Source organism: Musca autumnalis, unplaced genomic scaffold (assembly GCF_047663935.1).
Source record: "Musca autumnalis isolate F117 unplaced genomic scaffold, ASM4766393v1 scaffold_1, whole genome shotgun sequence".
In the NCBI taxonomy this organism is placed as follows: domain Eukaryota; kingdom Metazoa; phylum Arthropoda; class Insecta; order Diptera; family Muscidae; genus Musca; species Musca autumnalis.
This window is the reverse complement of record NW_027411644.1, coordinates 113,794,237-113,821,006: the sequence shown is the minus strand read 5'-3', so window position 1 is coordinate 113,821,006 and position 26,770 is coordinate 113,794,237. Positions and strand designations below refer to the sequence as shown.

Below are 26,770 nucleotides of genomic sequence, written 5' to 3'. Positions count from 1 at the left end.
CAATGTTCTATCACACAACTTGCTCCGATTCTCCACTTCTCCACTAATATGTGTGGAGATGGCGTGCAGCTGTACAGCGCTGTTCTGCTTACGAACCCATGTTGATGTTGTTGTTGTAGCAGCATTTAACCCTACGTAGACGCATATGTTTAATGCTGAGTTGGCAGCCGCTGACCGAAACATTATGGTTCCGGGTCAATCCGGTACAAAAGAACCCGCTACCGTGGGATTGCATGCTGATGATTGGCAACTGGATAGCTATTTCTGACACTGTGGAGGATTAAATCCTCAAGGGTCTTTGCTACGAGCGACAAGAACGAAATCGGTCTGTACGATTCGCTTTGCTGGCATCCTTGCCTGACTTCAAGAACCACCCTGCCCTTTTTGCAGACTTCGGGAACGATGTGACAGGTTGAGAACTTTAGTGAGATACTCGACTTCCGGCTCATCCAGCATTGCCATGGAGATTCCATCAGGGTGATATACAAATTGTCGATTAAAAATGTATGGTCTTCTCCGAATCCACAATCTTTGGGACTGAGGCCGATGTATTTTATTTTTTTATATGTATTTAATAATTATTATTCATATTTACAATATAAAATTTAATATTATAAAATATTTATTTAATATTTATAATCATTAATATTTTTAGACCCACAGGAAGAAAAGCTAAGGTCACCCACAGATGTAGGTGTTGAAATAGCAAACAATGTGCCAACCAGCGGTTCAGTCCTTGTTATTGGAGTTGATTTTTCATCCGAACTCAACATATTGTTACGAATGTAACTTATAGGTTTAAGTTAGTTTAGTTTAATTTCCGTTATTTCCGTTAATTTAAAAATTTGAATTGTAACGTAAAGTTTTTATTACGCAGTTACTTTATTTAAGCAACAACAATTATCATGTAGAATTATCTTCATTATGGCCCCGGCACATACGGTCCGTTGTGCGACGCGTTGTGTCTTGAAAACAACAACCACATGAAAAATTTGTAAGTGATGCCAAGTTTGTTCTTGAAGTTTTTATGTGGTTGTTGTAACGCAACGCTGAACTCGCCGTATGTGCCGAGGGCTTTATTTTAGATGTTCTTTACCTTTCATTAATCTGCTTTTGTTTTGTTTTGCCACAATCATGTAATTATTGTTTAGTTTGTTACTTCTTTATTGCACTTGTTTGTTGTTGTAGTTACGTCATTACTGTGCTTGTCGTCCAATTGTATTTCCCCATGTATGTATGTGAGTATGGTTGTTCGCTTAGTGCGAATGTGCGTCTGTGTGTTCGCTGCACAGATTCGAGATGTTGCCATATGTGTTCTGGAGGACTCTAGAACAGGGAGACTTTGGCTTATAAATATCGGGGAAATGGCAATGACGGAGGAGTTGTGTTTTAAGCGTTGAACTGAACAGAACGGTTAAAGAATAGCTGCGTGCTAACTAGAGACTTGCTGTGTGCTTAGTAATTAAAGTCGGTTCTGAATAAGTGTAATAAAGTAAATAAAGCATTGTAGAAACGTAATCTAAAACGAACCCTGTTTTATTTGGTACAAATCGTATCGGGGAATAAAACAACGTCTACACGGAGATTAGTTAAATCTAATTCCGTAACAATTGGTGTCAGCAGTGAGATTACGATCATCCTACAATGAAGTTTAAGGATCTACGAGTGGAAGACTTGAAGAAGGAGCTAAGTAAGTTGGAGTTGTGTTCTACTGGCAACAAGGCCGAACTACAAAAACGCTTGTTGGAAGAGTTCGAGCGCCGTGGAATGAACATCGATGAATATGAGTTCGACGGTAAGGAGGAAGTCGAGTTACCGGCAAAGGGCGAATCCACTGTTGAGGAAGTTTCATCGGTAGCTGCCAGGGGAGACGATTTGAAATCAATGCTGGCTATGATGATGGTGGAAATTAGGAAAATAGAAGGAAGCTCCATGGAAATGAATAAGAAAAGCGAAGAAACTTCCAGACTTATGATGGAAATGAAGGCAGAAAATTGTAGAATGATGGAAGAAAATTCCAGTAAAATGTTGGAAGAGATATCCAGAAAGAGCGAAGAAAATTCCAGAAAATTGGAGGAAAGATTTGCCAAATTCGACGACAAATTAGAGGAAAAGTTAGAAGAGAACTCTAGAAAAATCACCGAAAACTTAATGGCAGAGAATTCTAGGATGTTTGAAGAAAATTCAAGAAACTTAAAAGAAGAATTGGAAGAGAATTCTAGAAAAATTAACGAGAAACTCGAGAACATCACGATAGTGATTGAAAAGAGAGTAGAAAACGTGGAGGTACAAATGAAAGAGTTGGATAAAAAGATTTTGTCTGTTGACGAGAAATTTCTGGCTCAAGATGAGAAGATTCTGGGCATAGAAAAGAAAATGTCGGAACTGGAAATTAAAGGCGGTCCAGTGAGAGCTATCCATAACGCGTTAAAAATTAAGCCCACAGTGTTCGACGGCTCTACCTCTTTCAATGTGTTCAAATTACAGTTCGAGACAGTGGCTGCTAGAGATTCTTGGAACGACAACGACAAGGCTGTATCACTACTTATGGCATTGCAGGGCGGTGCTGCTGAGGTAATACAGACTATTCCCGCCGCTTCTAGAAACAGTTATGGAGATATAATGGCTGCCCTTGAACGTAGGTACGGTAGTGAACACAAGCAAGAGATCTACCGAATGGAACTGAGGGGAAGAGTCCAGAAGCCAGATGAGACCTTACAAGACTTTGCGGCTGATATAGAGCGATTGACGCAACTGGCATATCCAGGAGAGACACATCCGTTGGTGGACCGCATAAAGATTGAGACATTTGCTAGTGGTATTCGTGATCCAGAGATAAAATTTGCGACGTATGCGGCACCGATGGGAACATTTGCAGAAACCGTGTCATTTGCCCTGGCCCAAGAAACCGCGAGGATGCTGGTGAAACCTAAAGCTTACAACGTGAGGAGGCTGCAAGTTGAGGACAACAATTCCCAGACCGTTGTCGATCCGCTAAAGGATGCACTAATGCGTGTAAAACGAGGGGCTGGTAAAACGAGAAAGACTTGCTACAACTGTCGTAAAGCTGGACACATTGCACGGGAATGCATATTGCAACGACCAAGGCTCAGATCCACCTCACCGCCTTCAAAAAGCGACGACCAACCGGTGGCCAAGAATCTGGAAAGAGAGACATCAGGTGAATCAAATAAAATGAATTCCGTCAATCACGAGGCGCCGCTGGCAGAGAATGAAAACGATGGTCCCACAATTTCTGTAGCCATAGTCCAGCAGGAGAATCACAACCTAACTGTTAAAGGCTTCGTCAATGGTGTATTGCGTACCTTGACATTGGACACCGGTGCAACAAAGTCCATTATTAGACCGGATTTGGTAAAAGGGAAGGTATTGCCGTTAAATGGAGTCAAATTGCGGACGGCCACAGGCGAGACTACAACGGTGCATGGAAAGGCCTACCAAAGGCTGAGCATGGGTAGAAAATCTGTAAATTTCGATTTTATAGTGGCCGATATTGTGGACGAAGTTATACTTGGTGTAGACTTCATGATTTCCTTCGATATCAACCTGGACATAAAACACCGTGTGATGACTTGGTCCAATGTAGAAATACCGATAAGTGTGGGCTACAACGAGAAAAGCAAACATCGCCCAAAGGCAGAATCCGGCGAGATCGCTGTCGATGTCCGTACGCTGAAGGTGGAAGCCGCCGACAAATGGCCCGTAGGAAAGTGGAAAAATCTCGCAACGAGGAGGAAAAAGCGAAGATGTACGTCGAGGAAAGGTCCATCGAAAAACGGCCGTACAGCAAGGAAGGACAAGTCTGATGAAGACCAGGTGGCACTTAGGAAGGTGACCACAAAGAAAGAAGGTATAACGTCACGATTCCTGGAGAGAAGGCAACGTCGCACAGTGCGAAATATGAGCACTTTAGCGGAACTTAACTAATAACTTTTAAAGTAAAGGCCGTAGATTCCTAAAATTTTGCAAAAATGTTTCTTATATTGGTGGATATTGTGGGGCTCAAAGTGGGCCACATAGGCCCGCGGTTTCCCGTAGCGTTCATGTATCGGCGGCTGTCGTTTTTACGTTTACATTAATTTTTCAATCGATTTTGCTGCAAATTTGTATATTGAGTTTTCAGCGGATAGAAAACTTATGTCAAAATATTTTCAATATAGGTTCGCGTTTTGGTATAGACCCCATTGAACGGTACCGGTCGATGGGACATATTTTAAATGTTACAGACGCATTTTCCAACGTGTTTGGTTGTATTTTGGCATTTTATTTTCTTCGTAGATAGAAAACCTCTGTGCGAAATATTAACGTCGTAGGTACGCATTTTTGGTATAGCCCCCATATGACGGGTTCCCTCATATCAGGTATTTTAAATGTTGAAGACAAAAATTGCAACAGATTTTGATGCAAATGTAAATTTTAAGATGTTAGCGAATAAAAATCCTCCTCACATAAAAGCTGTCAACATAGGTCCACTTCTGGGTGAAGCCCCACAACCCTACACATCCATTAAGGAGTAAAATGTCAATAACTGTTTGTTTTCATTTGTATCTATAATGTTTATCGGTCTATTTAGCAGGTTTGTGCCATAAATTTTATTAATAATGTCTCTCAGATCAAGTTCAAGTTGGAACTGCATTACAATTTTTAACGTATGTTGGTATTTGCAACGCATTCAAAAATGTTGCACTATATATAAATCACCAACATTTACAGGTCAAAATTATTAAAAATTGCGAGACGATTCTTAATTTAACAGAAATCATCATTTGTTAATATTAGTGAGTCCATTTCTTCAAAACACAGTCAACAACGGCGTTCATCGCCGCGTTTACATTCCACTTTTGAAAATGCAATAAAATGAAGTTTCCGAAGTCATTTTAAAAAACTTGAATTTCTCCGAAGACCGCACTTTACCGCAGCTGTTTTATGGCTTGGCGAACAGAGGAGACCCCAATCTTTCAGATCATATATATCTTAAAACGTGAATGTACGTGAATCACTTTTGAAATATCCACGGAAAATGAAAAAAAATATATTTTGAAAACTTCAAAAAATCACTTCTTTCCGATTAAAATTGCACGAAAACAATAAGAGTTTCTGCATTTTTTTTAAGAGTAAAATATTATAATAGTTTTGTAAAATATTAAGAAAAATAAATCATGGCATACTGACTTACCATTTGTCCGCGCCACGCTATTTTTTTAATGAATCCAAATTATATTTTTTTAGAAAAAAAAAAATATGAAACAAAAGTGCAACTTAAAATGCATTTTTAAGTCTTTTCGCGGAGTAAATCGCCAAACTGAGTATGGGTCATTTGGAGTGGAGTACTTAGCTAACGAATTCAATTAAAATTTAATTAATTTTATGTACTTTCAAAATTCCTTAAAGTTCCACTAAACTCTCCATATTTCGCACTGTGCGTCGTCCAGAAGAGCAAAAGACCAAAGCTGACGCAGTAGAGGGTACATCTAAATCGGTTGCCACCACTACGGAACGAGAACTGTGTCTAGTCCAGAGGAACAGGCTTAAGCGGGAGGCAGTGTTACCAATGCCCATACCACCGAGAGGGAACTGTGCCTATTCGGGACGAACAGGCTTAAGCGGGAGGCAATGTTACGAATGTAACTTATAGGTTTAAGTTAGTTTAGTTTAATTTCCGTTAATTTAAAAATTTGAATTGTAACGTAAAGTTTTTATTACGCAGTTACTTTATTTAAGCAACAACAATTATCATGTAGAATTATCTTCATTATTCTAGATGTTCTTTACCTTTCATTAATGTGCTTTTGTTTTGTTTTGCCACAATCATGTAATTATTGTTTAGTTTGTTACTTCTTTATTGCACTTGTTTGTTGTTGTAGTTACGTCATTACTGTGCTTGTCGTCCAATTGTATTTCCCCATGTATGTATGTGAGTATGGTTGTTCGCTTAGTGCGAATGTGCGTCTGTGTGTTCGCTGCACAGATTTGAGATGTTGCCATATGTGTTCTGGAGGACTCTAGAACAGGGAGACTTTGGCTTATAAATATCGGGGAAATGGCAATGACGGAGGAGTTGTGTTTTAAGCGTTGAACTGAACAGAACGGTTAAAGAATAGCTGCGTGCTAACTAGAGACTTGCTGTGTGCTTAGTAATTAAAGTCGGTTCTGAATAAGTGTAATAAAGTAAATAAAGCATTGTAGAAACGTAATCTAAAACGAACCCTGTTTTATTTGGTACAAATCGTATCGGGGAATAAAACAACGTCTACACGGAGATTAGTTAAATCTAATTCCGTAACAATATTCTCGGTGGATAATAAACTGAGGAGAATTTATTGAGATGTGGATTTTCTCGGTTGCTGTTGTTGTTGTAGCAGCATATAATGCTAGGTTGGCAGCCGCTGGACGAAACACTTTTGGTTTCCGGTCAATCCGGTACGCTGCCGTGGGATTGTTTCTCGGTTTTGTTTTCTCGGTACGTTGAATTTGTTCATAATCTATAATCTTATTAACACGTATCAATTTTCTTCTGAGGGCATAAGATGAATGTAGTGGCTGGACTTAGAAAATTTTGAAATTTTGTCCACAGGTAGATCTTGGAATGCTGATTACGCCAATATACATACATACATGGTACAATAATTTGGTAGGTAGGTCGGGTTCGAACAAATTGTGAAAAACAAGGCCTGGGTGTATTTGCTTATTCTGTCAGAATAACTGAATATGCAACAGGTTGTACTGTTTATTTGATATTTTGGATCATTAACAAAAAACGCGAAGTTTTCTTTACAGAGTCAGCTTCTGTATATGTTCAAAAGTTTGTTTCATCACAATGTTGTAAAAAATCATGGTACAATAATACAGGTAGCATTATCAAGCCAGCTGATGGTAACATAATGTGTCAATTGCATTGAATTGATGTCAAATTTTGACATCTTATGTTACCAACAATTGCCGATGCGGCTACCTGTGTATTTGTACCATGTAAAAAATATAAATAATAAATGTTGTAATAACAATTTTCATTTCGACTGAATTTTAAGCTCTGTTCCCGAATTAAAAAGTTTTTACAATTTTTACCACTTTTACACATTTTGCGTTCCCGTACACAAAATTTATATGAAAATCGTTTACGAATTTTACAACTTTTACGACTTTTACCACTTTATTAAGTACGGAAACAGGCCATTAATAAGTATAAAATATTTTGTCATATTTTTCAAAACCATACACATACATACACAATAGCTGTGTTCCACAACTAAAAAGTTATTACAATTTTTACAACTTTTACACATTTTACTCCAAAAACCGTTCCCGTACACAAAAAAGTTGTAAAATGTTCACTTCTCTTTAAACAAAAATGGCGCTGAATGACGCTCTCTTTAAAAACTTTTTACACGACAAATTTGGGCGAGTAAAAAAATTGTAACATGGTTGCCGGCGTCTGATTGGCTGATACGCCGACTTTGACATTTGTTCCAGTTTTTTTGACGTATTTTCCATTTTTCCGCTCCCGAACCAGAGATCATCAATGAGTCACTTGCCCCCGTAAGCCAATTGAGCACGCACAAGTTTTTTGGGCCTTTTGCTATTTCAACGCATGTGTTTTCTCGCACTCGGTATTTTTTCCACCACCACCAAGAATACTTGCGATGCATCAAGACCGTTGCTTGTGCATAATAAGTAAAACAAGTATTCATCATATTTTGCACTGTTACAAAACTCGCAATCGTAGATAGTTTGCCAAGTGACTTATCAAGTGGAAGCACACACACAACACTACAAAAAATAAACAATTGTAATTTTATTTGTAGTTGTTTCGTTTGTGTATGCTTTTCTTTATTTGCTTGGAATGTTATGTGTGTTTTTGCATGTTCTTTTAACGATTGAAAATCAGTGATCTTAGCTCTCATTCTCTCGGAGAGCACGAGACAATCGGTTGAATTACAAGGGTTGAAAACAATACTTGATGTGCAATGAGCAAAAAAGTAAGACAGAAATTGTTATTGCGTATTTAAAACTACTTGGCAAAGCATACGCAAGTGTCAAAAAATATCCATTTTTAAATAACTTATTTTTTTGAGTGGCTAGCCACACTCGTACATATTTTGAGAATGGCAAGCAACACTTGCATTTATTTTTTACAGTAGCAAGCCGCATATACGCTTGTTTTTCAGCATGTGGCTTATGAGTGTCAAAATCAGCTACTTGCGCACTTCTCTGTCCCGAACTATTTCAAGAAACTTGTGTGTGACAACAAATTTTTTGCAGTTCTCTCTTTTACGAGTTTTACTATTAAAAAGTACGGGAACGAAGCTAATTTGTGTATACTGATTTGAAAGAATAAGCAAACCAATAGAAAAAAAATTGTAATCAGCTGTTTGCTATGTCCTACCTTGTAATGATTCTACCATGCATACATATATGTATATACCCAGCAAACCAATCGTACCGACATCGTAAGTCCCTGTTTATACAGGGAAAGTTGATGGGAAAGAAAATTGAGTTTATGGGCAAGGGAGTAGAGAGGAATAAGAGGGGGTACACACACCTCTGTACTGGCAAATTCTGTTTTGTTTCGTTTTTCTTCGTATACAACCTGAAGTTGGCTGCAGATTTGTTTTTGCATTTTCTTTCATTTTATTTTCTCTGTCGAGAAACAAACAACAGCGGAGACAATTGAAAAAAACCATTTGGAGGAAAAACTATTTTTTTTAAGCAAAAACAATTCGAAATAAGTGGAAATATCAAAATTAAAATGCAATTCAAGGTTTCCTTTAATAATTAATTGTTTATCACACACGTCCTTTTTTACTTTTCATTACAATTTTGCCTTGGTTTTGTTTTTGAACGGCGCAATGGGAAAATGCGTGTGAAGAAGAATAAGAAAAATTATAAAATTGACACAAACAAGATTTTCGTGTCTAAACAACAAGGAAATTGAGAAGAAAAATTTTCTTTCCAGTTTGAATGTCTAAACACGGTCTAACGAAATCGGTACAAAATTCGGACGATACGTCCGATATCTGACCCGAAATCGTAACGATATCTTAACGAAAATTGTATGAAGTGGTTGACATAATTTCGGAACGAAATGTCTTAGCGACATCGGATCGATTTCGTAACGAAATCTGAAAAAAATCCTTGGGAAATTCGGAAAGGAAATTTCTTTCCGACATTCGTTCCGAAATCGAAACGAAATCGGTACAAAATCTGAACTATTTAATATCCGAAAAATCGTTTAGAAATCGGAACGAAATCTGAACGACTTTGCTTCCGAAATTGTTCAGACGTGTCGGACATCAGACATTTGGTTTGCTGGGTATGTACATTAATCTTGCCCACTACATTCAACTTGCCCCCTTCTGAGAAAGTGCAAAATAATTCTTAATTTGTTCATTTGTTAGTATTAATAGCTTATTTTGCAATCATTTTCATCGTAATACAGTTCGCATATGACGCCTATTTTTAAATTTTAAAATTCAATTTTTCAAAACAATTTTATTTGATCAGCTGGGCTAATACATCATCTACCTTGATTATGTTGTCATGGCAAGTATCTCTAATTAGTTCACCAAACCTTTTAGTGAACAGTTTCATTGAACACATCAGTTCAACAACAAAAAGCGACAAAAAGAATAAAGAATTAATTAAAATTAAAACTTTGCCGGTTGGATTGGAATTGATATACAATACACAATTCTAAACAATTACTTCTTCCCTATAGCTTTATAGTGGAATTACAGTGCGGGTATTAAATGAATCTTCAATAAGTGTTGTGTTATTGTGGCTTGTTTATACATTCTGAATTCAGTTTCTTTGAAATCTTTCAAGGAAACAACATTGGACTTGTAACGCTGACATTTGTCTAGATATGGAATTGTAAATTGAGCTATAACGTGTTGGTAAGTATTCAAAAACATACAACATTAGAACATCGTATATGATTTATGGTGATTTATATGTACATAAAATAAACGCTTGATTGCTTACATCAATGTCTATTACCTACATCTCTATGATATAAAGGTTACTTTTACGACATCAGGATATAAATAAATTAAGAGACTATTGAATGGCCTTGCTAGTAGACGTTACGAATTTACACCCCAGCAATAATTTTTTGGAGGTCTCTTAGAAACGGTTTCTGCAATTAGTCGCGCTAACATGACTTAAAGAGTCATATTGGATGTGAAAGGCTAGGAGACAGAGGCGGAGTCTGAAAACTTCTATTTATACAGACACTATGCAAATTTGCAGATATCACGTATTTTTTAAGCCTTTTTCTAACAAGTCCACCTAGATTTTTGCCTAGAATCATTTCTCAATACATAAACATGTACAATCGAAGGAGGGTTTCCTTCATCAATTGTAAAAGCTAAGACCTGGGTAACATTGTCTGCTTGTTGGAGAAGACCCAGGTACAAACCAGACAACCAGTTATATTCCTGGCTGACTGTTCTCATGGAAGGACGAGGTTCCCTAACCTATAGCAAATGGGTTGCAGATTGTAATCTGTAGCCGATTAAATTGCAGTCCTCAAGATAACTGTTCTCGCGATGCGTCTAGGTTGTGGATCTTCCATCACAATGCGATAGTTGGGGTGACTCGGCTGATAACACTCCTGGTCTACTCGTAAAGATGATCCACATGTGTTATCTGAAGGCACGGGACGTTTGCAGGATTCTCCAATATGTGTCGCTCTGCAAGGAATTCAAGACAGAGGTAGCAAGGTTGAAGACAGGACGACCAACGTCCTTCGAAATCTTGCAAATTTTTTTTACCTCGGAAGGTTTTTTCTTCCATTTAGGAAGTTAGCAATCCAACGTTAGACAAACTTTTGGAAGAGTAGATATTATTACTTTTCATTGCGTTTACAACTTCTAGATAATTCTTTAACTTTACTAGACTGTCATCATCGGAATACAGCTCGCGTGGACCTTTTCTGCAAGGTTGAATCCTCTAATTGGCGGCAAAAGTATATTGCACATCTTAATGGGGAATGTCATTGAAGGCTATTACAGGGATATTTTTATTCATGTGGGAACCAGGGGATTCCTCATTGATGCTCATTGGTGGAAGCGTGGTCGGCCTTCATCAAAGGTAAATCGGAAGAATCTGGCACCGATTTTATCGCGAGAAATATGAAGGGCTCAAATCACAAGTTAACAGCCTTTCTTGACATAGACGATGCCTCTAATAATATTGTGCATGAATCCATCCATAAATCACTCTAAACTTACGTATTACCTCTACACTGATCAATTGGATTGACGGAATGCTCCGCAACAGGATAATCAACATAAACATCGTTGAGAGTTCCATGGTTTTGTTCTATCACCACTACGCACTACTGTGGCTCATACAGATTAACGACATACTTAAGGGGTAGTTTACACTATATGTAAATGTCATATGACATGAAATTTTCAATCATTATATAGTCGCTAATATGTGCAATATTGGGGATTTTCCTCACGCCATTAACTTTGTGCGTCCACACCAGCAAAAATGCAATAACATTACGTCTCCGCATTGCCTGCGTGGGTAGATATGGAATGTTTTTATTTCGTGTCATATGACATTGATAGATAGTGTAAACTACCTCTAAGGAATTTGATAAACTAGGAGACGAAACAATCGCATATGCTGACGACGTGGTCATAACTATTAGTGGGAAGTTCCTACAAACTCTATCGGAACTCATGCAAGGAACCCTAGTCAAATTATCTAGATGGTCATAGGGTAAACCCATTTTTTATATACAGCTATTTTATATAAGTTTAAATGAATTTGTTATTTTATACTCAGTTTTTTTGTCATAGGATACGCTTATTTGGCCATTTTGGCTTTGTATTATGTATGAACATTGAAATAAAATAAATAAAAAATAAAATAAGAGACGGAGATGGTTCTGTTTACGAACAAGATAAAAGTCAAATCACTCGTTACTTTGTGTTCCGGGTTATTTTAATATCGGAGGAAATAAAATAGCGGATTCAACCGATAACTTATTCAAGTCACCCCTCTTTCACTTCATAGAGTAGCTGGAAGAAATATATCGAGATAAGGCTTGTCAGATTTAGCACAATGAACCCAGCTCTAAGGTAGATGAAGAAGAAACATAATCAATTGATAACTTCTTATATTGCTGTCCAATGCTTCAATCATGTAGCTGTCCACTGCGACATTTTGACGTTGATCATGATTTTGTTGCCAAAGCTCTTCTATTGCCACGTTTGGCGGCGCCACGCTGACTAATCCCAAGAGTTGCGTAAAATATTTTAATCATGAGCACGCCGGACGCGGCAGGGCGAAGAGAAGAGTACTACGTCGCATTACATCTCTTCCTGCCGAGGACGAACCACCGCATTTTACAACGGATGATGTTGCGTTATCAGGAACGTTAATCAACCAAAGCGTTGGTTCCTGATGGAATCTCTATGCTAATGCTGAAACTACTAGATCAGCCGGGAGTAGAGTATCTCACCAAAGGTATCAACCTGTCGCTAGTCACCCACATCGTTCCCGAAGTTTGGATAATGACAGGGTGGTCCAGCTAATGAAGCCAGGCAAGGATGCCACAAAAGGTAAATTGCATCTTTTCGCCCGTAGCAAAGGTCCTTGAGGCTTTAATCCTCCCCAGCGTCAGAAATAGTTACCCAGTTGCCGATCAACATGGGTTCCGCGAGCAGCACAGCACGACAACCGGAGCAAATCAAGCCGTGTAATAGGCGTGCGTGGGGCCGCTCGACTTATAAAAAGTCTTGGGGAGCATGAAACACTGACTCCCCGCTGTTTCAAGATATTGAGCAGACTATCCTCCGTCCAAGTTTGAAAGTTGGATAATCAATTATATGAGTGGACGCCAGCCGTACATGGAATTCAGGAACAAGAAGTCCAAGCGCCGTAAAGTGAAACAGGGAGTTCCCCAAGCTGTGGTGATAACTCCGGAACTGTTTAATCTCTATCTTTCCTGTATTCCACACCCTCCAGACTGCATTCAGATCGTAACGTATGAGTATGATTGTACGATCTTGGCGTTAGGTACCTTCCGTGATAGCATTTATGAATGGCTAAACTCCTATTTGACCGATCTTACCAACTTTTTCAACACGAGGAATATGCAAATATCTGCCAATAAATCTACGGTGGCAGAGTACTGAGTTGATTGTCATGGTCGATGGTAGCAGAATTTCGACCAACAACTAGGGGTCACATTCGAAAGCATGTTCACAGCTATCTGCAACAAGCTGAGATGTAGGAACAAGGTCCTCACGTCCCTATCCGGCAGCACTTGGGGTGCAGATAAAGAAACCTTGTTGACCACATATAACGAGGTATTTCCACGATCTAGAAAAAGAGTCCACACTTACAAGAGAGAACATCTAGATAAACAAATAGCATTCACATGGATGCAGTCGCAGATAAACAATTTTCGTGTGAATGTGGTCCTCGAAGAACATCTATCGCAGCTGAGGAGCGTCAGCTGCCACGACAAACCATGGGAGTATCGGTTCAATTCCGCACGACAGACTTCGCCTTCTCAACTGTCCTGCCAAACATCTAAAAGTTTCCATAAAGTACGGCTACTCATTGCCACCGAAATAGATTCCAACTAAACGACATCTACCGACGACAAATGACATCATTTATTGGTAAAAGTTTAGACGGTGTGTGTCCATGCTAAACTTTTAGTGGGAATCATAACCCTCCAAAGAAAGTTGGCAACTCACATTGAAATGTAAATTCTCCATTTATTACTTATTTTCTCCATAAACCTCTTCAATGTTATTGTCTCCACACGTTTTCCAATTTATCGATAATTCTACAATCACAATCATCAAAAACCACAAACATCGATACCTGCTAGCAAATCGAAACCGCTTAACTAACCTATCTTTGTGTGTTTTGAAAACAATAACAACAGAAGCCGCAGCAGCAGAAAAAATATCTCTCAGTTTCCACTGCTGTGTGCTGTTGTTATTACTTTACTTGTGTTCCACTTTTAATAGTGTTTGGTTTCTTGCGAGTAACGGACGTATTGTATCGGTATATCGGAGTAATTATTTTCAAATTTTATAAAGCAAAACAAAATTGTAATAAAAATTACGACGACCGACTATCGGGCGAAATTGTAGTTTACTTCATTCATTGATAGAAGAAGAACCCACTGAAGGTTTTTACTGGGGTGTTAAACGTGCGGGTCCGGTCCATTTGCGCTGCGTGTTGTGTACGACGTCGCATGTAAAATATCAACAACAACACATCAACAAATAGCGCGTTATCTAAACGTTCACATAACATGTGTATGGGGGCTCCATTCGTCGTTGTCCAAAAAAGAAAGGGGAGTTTAAAGTGTGAGTGCAAAATTTTCGGGTTCTCCTCCCCAAATAACGAAACAACCAACCATACATCCATTTTCGTTGCAAAGTGAAGTGACAACTATAATTTTCATATTGTCTGAGGCATTGAAAAAAAAAAATATCTTAAAAGAAACATTAAAAAATGTAAAAGAAATCATTAAAAATAAATAAAGAAGAAATAAAAAATAAAAAAGAAGTGATTTAAAATAAATAAAGCAAAACAAAACCCTCTCTCAATTGCAAGTGTCGTCTGTCCATTATCTCTCATTAACAAGTTGCACTGCTGGAAATTTGAGGTAATTTGTGTGTATGTTTTTGACAAACAACAACTACAATAATAAAGAAAACCCCCAAAATTTATCTGCATTTTAACGAAATCATAACAACAACACCAAACGTCAGACCACCTTAAATCTGAATCACATTTTTGTTTTTATTGTTGTTGTTTTCATGATTTGTTTTGGTTTGCCTTTTTTGCTGTTTTTTGTTATTATTTTCCAATCTCGTGTTTTTTTCTGCTGCTTGACATGCCGCTTCCTCAAACCCCAACAATGTTGATCAACCGACCAACAGAGAGTTGGTCTTATTTGTTTGCACAAGAACACAAAAAAACAACATGCGAATAAGTGAAAAAGCAACAAACAAATTAAATTACGAAAAAAAAGTAAACATAAGCGGTTAAACCGGTATCAAAGGATGTTAAAAGTTGAACGAAAAATGTGTGTGAATAAGAAGAAGCGAATATTTTTGACCCTACATACTACAACTTCGCCTATCAATTGGCCTGTTCCCGTACTTTATAAAGTGGTAAAAGTCGTAAAAGTTGTAAAAGTCGTAAACGATTTTCATATAAATTTTGTGTACGGGAACGCAAAATGTGTAAAAGTGGTAAAAATTGTAAAAACTTTTTAGTTCTGGAACAGAGCTAATATAAGAAGTGGGTGGTACCAATAAATAATTACATTGACCTAATTATTACACACTTTATTAGAAGAGGCATTAGTGGGCGATGTGGGTGAAAGTGGCATCCCTTATGACAACATTTGGAACAACTCTAGTTTAGTAAGAACTCTCCGATTTTTTTGAAATTTTTTCCAGAGGTAGATATTGTTGCGCTGATCACGGAAATGTATAATTTTCTTGGGGGACGGACCCGGTTAACCAGTTATTGGACCCGAAAGTCCCGATTGCTGCAAAATGGGAAAGCTTATGGAAATACCTATCCAACAAGTGGATTATTTTCAGGTGGTCAGGTGATAAAACCCAAAACTGATTTTTGGACCCAGATTTTTCCATAAAACCCTCAAAAAGTCGAAAATGGGTCCTATATGGGCGCCCGCTTATTGTATGTCAGATTATAGCTCGCACTTTAACCTTTCCAAAATGGTGCTATATGTTGTAATACCTTCTCTGGATCCAGAGATATAGCCCTTAGAATCTTCAGAATGAATGAAAAAAATATCACATCATAAGGATAACTCAATTTATGTTAACATCAAACATTAATAAAATCACAGATTGTGTTAAATATTGTTGTGTTAAATTAAATGATTCATAAACAAAATAAAAATATAATTTAAAATCAACATATAAATTCAAAGTTGAAAATACATATTTCACAAAGAAGAAACACAAAATTTGCCTGGTGAAGTTTACTCAAGTGAGTTCAGGTGTCGGAGGAGATTTTTTCGATATGAGTATTGAGATGAATTAAAGATTCTTAAGCAAAGCGGGAGAGTGTTATAAACCCTAGTTACTCTTATATGGAATGAAAGCTCCAAAATTGGAGATAACGTTGGAAAAATAAGTTGCGGATTTCGTATGGACATTGCAATCGAATTATCTTGTAGAATTGTATCATACAAAGTAGATCTATAAAGTGACGAAAAGTACATACTAGAAATCTTGTTACATAAGTGGCGACATGTTCTCGGATATTCAAGAAATATATTTACCTTATTACCCTATTAAAAGCCAGTCTCATCCTTTTCGTTAAAGAAGCAGCGTACATTGGAACTATTCAGTGTACAGGTATTTCCACACAGTACAATAATACTGGCGTTATAAGGGCATGAACTATATTTTCTCTTATTTTCAATGAGATATTTAATTCCAAGTTATATAATTTCTTGAGAATGAAATTTATTTTAGTAATAAGCGAGTTTATATGGTCGCTTTAGAAGCCAAGATTTGGGGAACTAGTTTATGAACAATACATAAACTATATTTTGACCGAGTATCGTTTGGGTGCACCTCTCGGATTGTGTTGAAATATGTAGCTAGTCCTTTGTACCCTTATCAGAAAAATATTTAATTTACCGTGGAAAATGCCCATGCTTCCCGAGATATGTTTCTTGACTTTTTTGGAAATATTTTTCATTAACACCATTATATTGTTCATGGATTTGAAGTTTTTTATCATAGGTAGTTCTTGTTATCCTGATCAAAACGGGGGCAAGGTTATACTTTTCGAGATATGGGCCTTGACTTTTCGTAAATGTCTTTCTTATGGCCACACTTTCGATTGGCTTGAAATGTTTATCATTGGTAGTCGAGATATGGGCCTTGACTATTCGTAAATGTCTTGCTTATGGTCACACTTTCGATTGGCTTGAAATGTTTATCATTGGTAGTCTTTGTTATCCTGATCACAATGATATGTAGTTTCCTGGGGAAAGTCGATACTTCGCGACATATGGGTCTTGACATTTCATGGAAATATTTCACTTTATCATACTTAGGGGCACCCCTTGAATTAAGTTGAAATTTTTATCATAGGTAGTCCTTGTAAATATCGGTTTTAATGTCGGAATATCCGGTTCAAAAACTGAGATAACCGGATCTATCCTCCAAGAAAAATTGTTATTAACGTGTTCATCATTACAAGAGCTATTTGTGGTAAATATTTCAGAAGCACCCCAGGTGGCTACATAAGCAGATGGCTACATAAGCAATATGTCTACATACCTATACATAACCAATAACGAATATACAGAAAAGCAAAACATACGAGGGCAGTTCGGAAACTTCTTAGACTAGCACAAAAAGCGCGGTATAAACAGAAAAAAGTTAAGTGTTTTGGAAACTTCCATCTCTGTTATGAACACATGTTAAATTTTGTTTCGATCTGGCAACTCCTTCATATACAAACAGGTGTTCAAAAAAGACGCATCCGCAATTTTTTTACAATGGAAAAATTAGAAATGCGTGCTGTCATTAAATATTTACATAAAAAAGGTTTATCGAGACAATGATATGGTGAATGTGTTAGGTGAAAGTGCTCCTTCATATGCAACAGTAAAAAATTGGGTTGCTGAATTTAAACGTGGTCGTACAAGCATTGAAGATGAACCACGTAGTGGACGTCCAAAAACACCAACAACAACAGAAATTGTAGCCAAAGTGCATGATATGGTATTCAATTATCGACGAATAAAAGTGCTTGAAATTGCTAATATCATGGGCATCACAAATGATCGAGTCCATTTAATTTTGCATGAAGAACTACAGATGAAAAAGCTTTCTGCAAGATGGGTGCCGCATTTGTTAACAGTCGATCAAAAACGCATAAGAATGAACATTTCTCAAGCTTGTTTGGATCGTTTTAAGCGAAATTAAATGGATTTTAAGCGTCGTTTCATAACTGTTGATGAGACATGGATCCACCACTATACTCCAGAGACAAAAGAACAATCCAAACAATGGACTGAAGCTGGAGGAAGTGCCCCAAAGAAGGTAAAACAATTCAATCGGCTGGTCCGAATAAATATCAAAAATGACAAAAAAAAACTGGACAAAATCGATTAGTTGTCATAGAGAACCGTTCCTAAAATCTTCTGAGCAACAGTTTTGTAGAATATTTGGATGCTGAAAAATCTCATCTTGTTGTATTTTCACTACGGTTCAAGAAATAAAGGACGAAAAGGACATGAAAGACATTGAGTTAGAAGAATGAAATGTTCTACAAAAAGATTCGCCATTCGATTTGACTGAAGACATGTCACCTCAAAACGAAGCTACAGCAACGCCAAACAGAGATATGTAGCTATTCTCCCAAGTATTATAGGGAAAATTAAAAACTTCATCGCGCGATATCTCAGAAACTTGACCTATGGCGAAAATTTCCTTTTGGGTTTTTAGTATATTCATCAAGGGCTTTCATCTCCAAATGAAATTTCCCACCCCCCAAAAATGCTGCTGGACAGTGTTAGTAAAAGATGTTGAAATTACACAGTTCATGAAATATCAAAATCCTATAAAAGCGTATCTACTATAAACATATTAAAGGTTTTAATATCATATTATGCTGTGTTAAATGCGCGACTTGGTGGAAAAACAGACTGTGGAGAACAACAAATTCGTCAACACGATATTTGAAATATGTGAAACAATTGTTATTAATATTTGAAAAAATACATGTCTTCAAATGCAAACAAATTTGATACACATAAAAGTGTTAAGAAACTTAACTTTGGCCATATACAAATATAAAACATATGACTTTCCACGGAATAGTGTTGTAGTTTAAGGAAGAAAATCTTAACTTTCATTAACTTCATAAAAATAAAGAAATATGTATGCAACCGATCACTATAAATAACATTTAAACACTATCATGCATCAACACGCATAACAAAAATAAACCAAATTTGTTCCCCGATACAGAAATTAAAACCCGAGCACTCAATTTTTCGTTCGTACTGCATCAACGTCGGCACATCAACAATTACACATTTACAATTTGTCCAAAATGCGCGAGCGCAACATGTACAATTCTTTTCTCTCTGCTTATTTACACTTAGTTTTGGCAAAGCAGCACAAGGAAAAATAGAAAAATTCCCTTCAGAGAGGGAGACGGGAAAAAGTTCGTCAGACTAGTCGGACAGAGTTCGGACCGAAGTCGGTCAGACGCGTCGGAAAAAACTTTCGACATTGAGCAGACGCGTCGGACGTCCGAAATTGTGTTTGCTGGGTAGTTGTAGGAGTATATAGTTGTACAAAGTTAGATTTAAGTTATAGCATAAATTATGAAAACATTTTAAAAGATAAGTCTGTTTTAAATACCACTTTTTGGGGCGACAACAAAATTGCATGAAGATGTGTAGGCATGCAGAATATGCCACTGTACCAAAATGATATTATTTAATCAAATATTATTATTTAAAAGGAAAATATAGACTTAAGAGATCAAGGGATGAATTCCTCATTAGAGATTGAGCCTAATCAACACAACTTACCTACATACGTAAAATAATTATATGTGTAAAAAATAATTTCGTTTTTTTTCCATATAAATTCTATCTTTCCTATCTTTCTGCATAGTGTTAATTTCTTCTTTTGACTTTATTTGTAGTCCCGTTAGTTGAGACATTCGATTATAATTTACAAGCCAATAGAAAATAATTATATGTGCATTACAAAACATTCGCGTCTTTCACGTCGTAAAGTGACCATCGAAAGTTTTATTTTGCATATTTTTCTTATTATTATTCAATAAAGTGAATAATTTCGAGCATAACAAAAAAAAAAAAAAAAAAAAACTATGTACTTTCGCAGAATCACATGGAACCCAATTGTCAGAAGAGGAGCGAGCGAAGGAATGCGACTTGCAGGCAAAAACGTTGGAGAAATTGCAGCTGTGCTACGTCGTCATCGCAATACAATTGCAAATGTTTTTAAAACTTCCTGAAAGCTATGGGTCTAACAAGCGTAATGGACGCATTCCTACAGTTGACCAACGGACAAAACGCCATATAAGGAGCTTAGCAAGCACTCAAAATATGAGCTGCAGGCAAATAAAGGTAGAATTGGGTCGAAATGTCACGAGACTATGTGTACAACAAATATTAAAGCATGACATTCGTCTTACATACGAGTATGAGAAAAAAACTCCTAAACTTTGCTTTATACAGCGACACAAAAATTCAAGAATTTGTTTTGCTGAAAAATAACAATTTTGGCATGAAGAAATTTGAAAATGTCATTTTTAGTGATGAAAAAAGTATAATTTAGACGGACCTTGTGGTCATCATAAAATTTTTTTGAGAACATAATCCATGAAAAGTTGTATTTTGTATTTAAAACTATAATAATTTCTCAATGGCTTTTATGATGGTAGATCCATAATTACTAATTTGTCCGTATTTGTCGACTATTGTCTACGATCTGTTGGAAATGGTTACCAAGTGGAAGCAATCTATACTGATATTTCAAAAGCATTTGATGCAATATCGCACAGTCTATTAATAAAGAAATTATATGACTTTGGCGACCACTCTAATTTTCTAAAATGGATAAAATCATATTTCTTCTATAGAAAATGTGTTGTAACAGTGGGTACTTATGAGTCTGAATCGTTCTTCCAAACCACTGATGTTCGTCAGGGAAGTATTCTTGGCCCGTTATTTTTCAATATTTTTATCAATGACATAATGACATTTCACATTGTTTTCGTCATTGCCAATTTCTTTTGTATGCAGACGACTTAAAGATTTATTCAAAAGGTGATTCTATACTGGATTCTATAAAGTTACAAGAAGATCAATCTCGTCTTGAATTGTGGTGTAAATTCAATAACTTAAACCTTAATCTTGAGAAGTGTTTTCATTTGTCATTTAACCGCTTAAGGAATCCATTACAAATATCGTTTTGACTTGGTAACAATGTCTTGAAAAAAAGTGGATGAGAAAGAAGATCTAGGTGTTATATTTGACCATAGACTTACATTTATTCAACACGTAGACTACATAGTGCCAAAAGCTTACTCTATGCTGGCATTCATACAACGTAATTCATTGGATTTTAATGATCCCTACACACTTAAATTATGTATGTCATATGTTAGATCAAAGCTTGAATATGGTTCTATTATTTGGAGTCCTTTTTCAGATATACACATTCATCGGATAGAAAGTGTTCAAAGAAAGTTTGTAAAGTATTGCCTGTCACATTTGAACTTCTCACAACCTCTCCCAAGTTATGAATCACGTTGTCTTCAATCAATTTGGAAATGTTAGAATGGAGAAGAAAGTCACAAAGTATGATATTTATCTATGATTTACTTAACTCAAATTTTGATTGTTCCTATTTATTAGAAAAAATACATTTTAATGTACCAAGCCGCAATCTTCGGAATGTAAACCTATTTTATGTTGATTTTTCACAGAAACAATTATGTAAACGATAATATAATTGATAGAACTTTGTTAAATTACAATATACTTAATACACATACCTTAGTGGAATTTAGTGCAACAAAACAGCATATAAAAGATGCTATTAACGAGTTTTATAAAATGAAATTAAATATAAGTATATGTACATACGTAAATGATACAAACGTATTCAAATTAGTTAAGTTCTTCACAGCCTGCAAAGAAAATTGTTCTATAGACTGTAATCAAATGAAATAAAGAAATACTGGAGAGATTTGCGACACCCTCGTCAATCGTGTTGCAAACGAAACCATTGTGGTGGATTTCTTATGGTATGGGCTGCATTCGAAGCTCGACGAAAGTCTAATTTATGCTTTGTTTCAACAAAAATTAATGCCAAAGCATACGTTGAGTTGTTAGAAAACAACTTAATAGATTTTGCTGGAGAACAGTACGGATATAACTGGATTTTCCAGCAAGATAATACACCTATTCACGTGGCACGACGTACCAAGGACTTTTTATAGGAACGAAATATACCCTTATTGGAGTGGCCAGCTACAAGTCCCGACTTAAATCCAATTGAAAACCTTTGGGCCATACTATCAGCCAAAGTCTTTGCCAAGTCGAAAATGGCTGTATTGGCGGAATGGGAGAATATTACCCCTAGTACCTTGAGGAACCTAGTCGGATCTATGCCACGCTGACTACAACAAGTCCTAATCAGTAAGGGCAATACCATATCTTATTAAATGTACAACAATTTTGTTCGTTATTATAAATTAACAAGAATTTTCGTTTTTTGCACATATAAATATTTTCTATGAAAACGTTTTTATAACTTATTTTTCTTTTATATGAAACTAGCTGAACCCAGTGCACTTTGCTGCCCCGACTACGATAAAATATAATGGAATGCCACAATTATATTAATGTTTTTAATATTTTAACGAATAAATATAGGAGATATGAAGGTGTTGTATAACTATTCAGTGTTGTTATGAAGCTGCTATGGTATTTTTGTATGTTTCAGGAGGTAACACTCCTACGAAAGCCTTTCCGCCTATAAGTATTCCTAATGATTTAGATATATCATAACAAAACATAAACCTTAAGAAGTCTCTCAAAGATATGATACTTAATAGCTGTAGCCTTGGTCAATTCCTTCCCAACTATAAGTACTTGTGTAAATAACGATGAATTCTACTGACTGCTAAGTCTTCAAACTTTCATTGAAATTGAATATACGTAACAAATACATGAAATCGACCGAAAATATATATGGGAGCTATATTCCTTTATAAACCGATCTCGATATAATTTGTCAAATTTATTTTTAGACCAAATCACGTCTCACATTCCAAATTTCATTGAAATTGAATATACATAGCGTGTTTTGTCCATAAAATACAGAAAATCAGCCGAAAAAATATATGGGAGCTATATTCAAACCTGAACCGATTTCGATATAATTTGTCCCATTTATTTCTAGAACGAATTCCGTCACGCTTTTAAAATTTCAGTGAAATTTGACATATATACTCGTAGTGTGTCCAAATCTGAACCGGTTTATTTTTGGAACAAATTTCTTCAGACATCCCAAATTTCAGCGACATTGGACACATATAGCGTGTTTAATGTATCAAATACAGAAAATCGGCCGACAAATATATAGGAGCAATATCCAAATCTGAACCGATTTCGATATAATTTGGCACATTTATGTCTAGACCAAATCCCGATACGCATTCCAAATTTCATCGAAATTGGACATATATAGCGAGTTTGGTGCATAAAATACAGGAAATTTGCCGAAAATATATACAGTAGCTATATCCAAATCTGAACCGATTTCGATATAATTTGGCACATTTATTTCAAGACCAAGTTCTGTAACTCATTCCAAATTTCAGCGAAATAGCGTGCTTGGTGCATAAAATACAGGAAATCGGCCGAAAATATATATGGGAGCTATATTCAAATCTGAACCGATCTGGATATAATTTAGCACATTTATTTCTAGAACAAATTCCGTCAGACCCTAAAAATTTCAGCGAAATTGGATATATATAGCGTGTTTAGTGCATCAAATGTGGGAAGTCGGCCGAAAATATGTACATATTGGAGCTATATCCAAATCTCAACCAATTTCGATATAATTCGGCACATTTATGTCTAGACCAAATTCCGTTCCACATTCCAAATTTCAGCGAATTTGGACATATATAGCGTGTTTGGTGCATCAAATGCGTAAAATCGGCCGAAAATATATATGGGATATATGGGAGCTCCAAATCTGAACCGATTTCGATATAATTTGGCACATGTATTTCTATGTTTAATTTTTATGGTTATGATGTTCACACATCTTTTCCTCATAGTATAAGTACCGAAAAAATATTTCTGATCCGTTATTATACAAAAAAGAGCGCCTATGTTTCTGTGCTTTCCATGTCATGCGATTTCTTCTAAATCAAAGCCCTTGATGTTGACATGGAGGGTTCGGCGGTGGAATTTTCTTTATTTTTTGGACCTGTAGATGTCCACAGCCAACGCAACTGGGTGGAATCCATCGATTTACATTCACTTTCCTGAGATAAAATATCAAATTTTGGATTGGAAAGGTAGAAATTTGAGTTATCTTTACCATATTTCCTCTGTTTCGGACTCATAAACCTATCAAATGTGACTTTTTTGTAATTTTATTGTAGTATAGAAAATTTTGAACATAATTCAGTACAAAATTTTGTCTTTATAAATTGTTTCTACCGATTTCTTCATAAAAAATATTTTTTGGAGCTCTAAGCATCGATTTTCATCAAATTTCAAGACCCTAATGCACATTTTTGCACAATATTTGATAGCAATTAACACTCACGGCATTTATTTATAATTATAAATAGTTTTTTTTTTGTTAAAGTTTACCACATCTAACAAAGGATTTGTGTAAATTCTTAGGTTGGTTCTATCCTGGTGAACCATTAAAAAATGCTAATATTTTGACATTTTTTCATAAAGCGAGTAAAAAGTACCATTATGACGCATATGTGAAACATGTTAGGTATTGAAAATATCGGCTACTATATACTCTACATGTCCACAAAATTATAATTTACAATTCCTCTCCTTTCGTCTGATATAACGGTATCTGTAGACAAATATTGGTTCGTTCTATTCAGATGAACCGCAGTGTATATAGCGTGTTTGGTGCATAAAATAAGAAAGTCGGCCGAAACTATATGTGTATGGGAGCTATATCCAAATCTGAACCGATTTTGATATAATTTGGCACGTTTATTTCCAAACCAAGTTCCGTCACACATTCCAAATTTCATTGAAATTGGACATAAATAGCATGTTTGGTACATAAAATAAGAAAGTCGGCCGAAAATATATGTATGTGGGAGCTATATCCAAATCTGAACCGATTTGAATATAATTTGGTAAATTTATTTCTACATCAAATTCCGTCACGCATACAAAATTTGTATCTGTAACAGTCCTAAAGATATTTGCATACAAAATCTAAATTTTTTGGAGGTACCTTCGGTTTTGATGCTATATCTCCAGATCAACGCGAAATTTCAAAAAAATGATATAGCCTATTTTCATTCCAGGCCATGTAGCAATGAACCTTAAAAATTTCCGTAAGATCTGTTCAGCGGTTTTCGAGTCTATAAGGCACAAACAAACAAACCAACAAACGTACAAACATATTTAAATTTTATATATATATTAATAACAAGACAAATTTCTTTTATATTCTTAAGGAAATCGTAAGCACTAACTATAATCGAAAAAGAATTGTCTAAATAAATTTTGTTTTCAACAATAAATATCACAATATTACTTTGCACATATAATTATTTTACGTAGGTATGTGCGTTGAACTCAACATGCCATATGTAGACATCGGGATGAGAGAGAGTTTATTTGAATTAATCCTGATCAACCTGCACACTTTCAATGTGCTGAACGGGGGTTCAATACCTACTTATGATAGTGCATTGACCTCTCCGGTAAGCCCTGTTTTTCTTAGACAAATTCTACAGTGGCGTCAGGTTCGCGCTCGAATAAATTGTCCTCGACCTCAGCAGAACGACTATCCTGACTGAGACTCTGGCAATGTTTCCGAATTTAACGATTTATCGTCATTTTGTCTATTTTTTTGCTGAAAATTAAACATTATAACTACATTTTGTACAAAATTTCACGAATGTCATTAGCGAATTTAGCAATTTCCAGTCAGATTACATACCTAGAACGCAAGTGTTTTTACGTTTTTTGCCTTACTTTCGAATTATACACTGTGAACCGAAATATTGGGGCAGAAATAATTCCTTTTAGGGATGAACGCCCTGGGTGAGTATATTAAGAATCCCGAAGGACAGATCCGCCCCGAGTCGAACTTCCGAGTTATAGCGTGATGAAGTTTCTGCTGAAGACCTTGTAAGGCATCTGAAATTAGCGTTATATCTTTGTTAATTGTTGTTTTAGCTTATTTACGAGATGACATCTCTTCAGTCAAATCGAATGAGGATTATTTTATTAGAGCATTTCGGCCTTCTAATTCGCTTCCTTCAATGTCCTTTTCGTACCTTATTTTAGGAACCGCTATAAAAGTACCACAAGATGACGTTTTTCAGCTTCGAAATGTTCTGCAAAAATGTCCCTTAGAAAATTTTAGGTACGGTTCTCATTGACAACTTATCGATATTGTCTCAGAAACCAGCTCTGTGCAACTTAACCAAATCATGATAAACGAGCCTAGGGGATGTTGTCAAAGCCGCATAATCTTTTTCCAGAAAAAAAACCGTTTAAAGCGCACACCAGTCCTACTTTGAAAAAAAAAATATTTGATAAACAATCGAGCGAATTAAGAGATGCTAAAGTGAACGTTTGGTGTAGGGTACAATTGAATGAAACCTCTATTTGCACACAACAAACACATAAGCATGTTCTTTTGTTGCCATACTTACCTAAATATTGTTTACCTTTTTATTGCCTAGTGAATGTGCGTGGTTTCTTGTCGTTGTTCCGAGCGATAGTCACTTTACCTTATTCTCGTGAGTACGCATAATAAGACCATTCAATACCATACGCGTGTTATCTCGTTGTATTTGCTTTTTGCATAACTCATTTAGTTCTTTTTTTCATTTTCAAATTTGGAGACTCCATGTGTTTCGTTGTTTTAAGCGTGCTTTAGTTGATAAAAATACTCGCATTTTTTTTAGGAAAAAA

General features: G+C 36.1%; 2 protein-coding genes across 5 annotated transcripts in view; both read left to right on the top strand.

The window, feature by feature from the left end:
* Positions 1 to 9,594: 9,594 nt before the first annotated feature.
* The window catches only part of LOC141404861 (uncharacterized), a 61,180-nt gene continuing 44,004 nt past the window's right edge, over positions 9,595 to 26,770 (top strand). The window contains exon 1 of the mRNA XM_073988649.1: positions 9,595 to 9,914. The gene's annotated coding sequence lies outside the window, so the exon portion shown is untranslated. The remainder of the gene's footprint in view (positions 9,915 to 26,770) is intronic.
* Positions 11,760 to 26,770, top strand: part of Sulf1 (Extracellular sulfatase Sulf1) — a 426,412-nt gene continuing 411,401 nt past the window's right edge. For all 4 annotated transcript variants that reach the window (XM_073988582.1, XM_073988620.1, XM_073988566.1 and 1 more), the window contains exon 1: positions 11,760 to 14,671. The gene's annotated coding sequence lies outside the window, so the exon portion shown is untranslated. The remainder of the gene's footprint in view (positions 14,672 to 26,770) is intronic.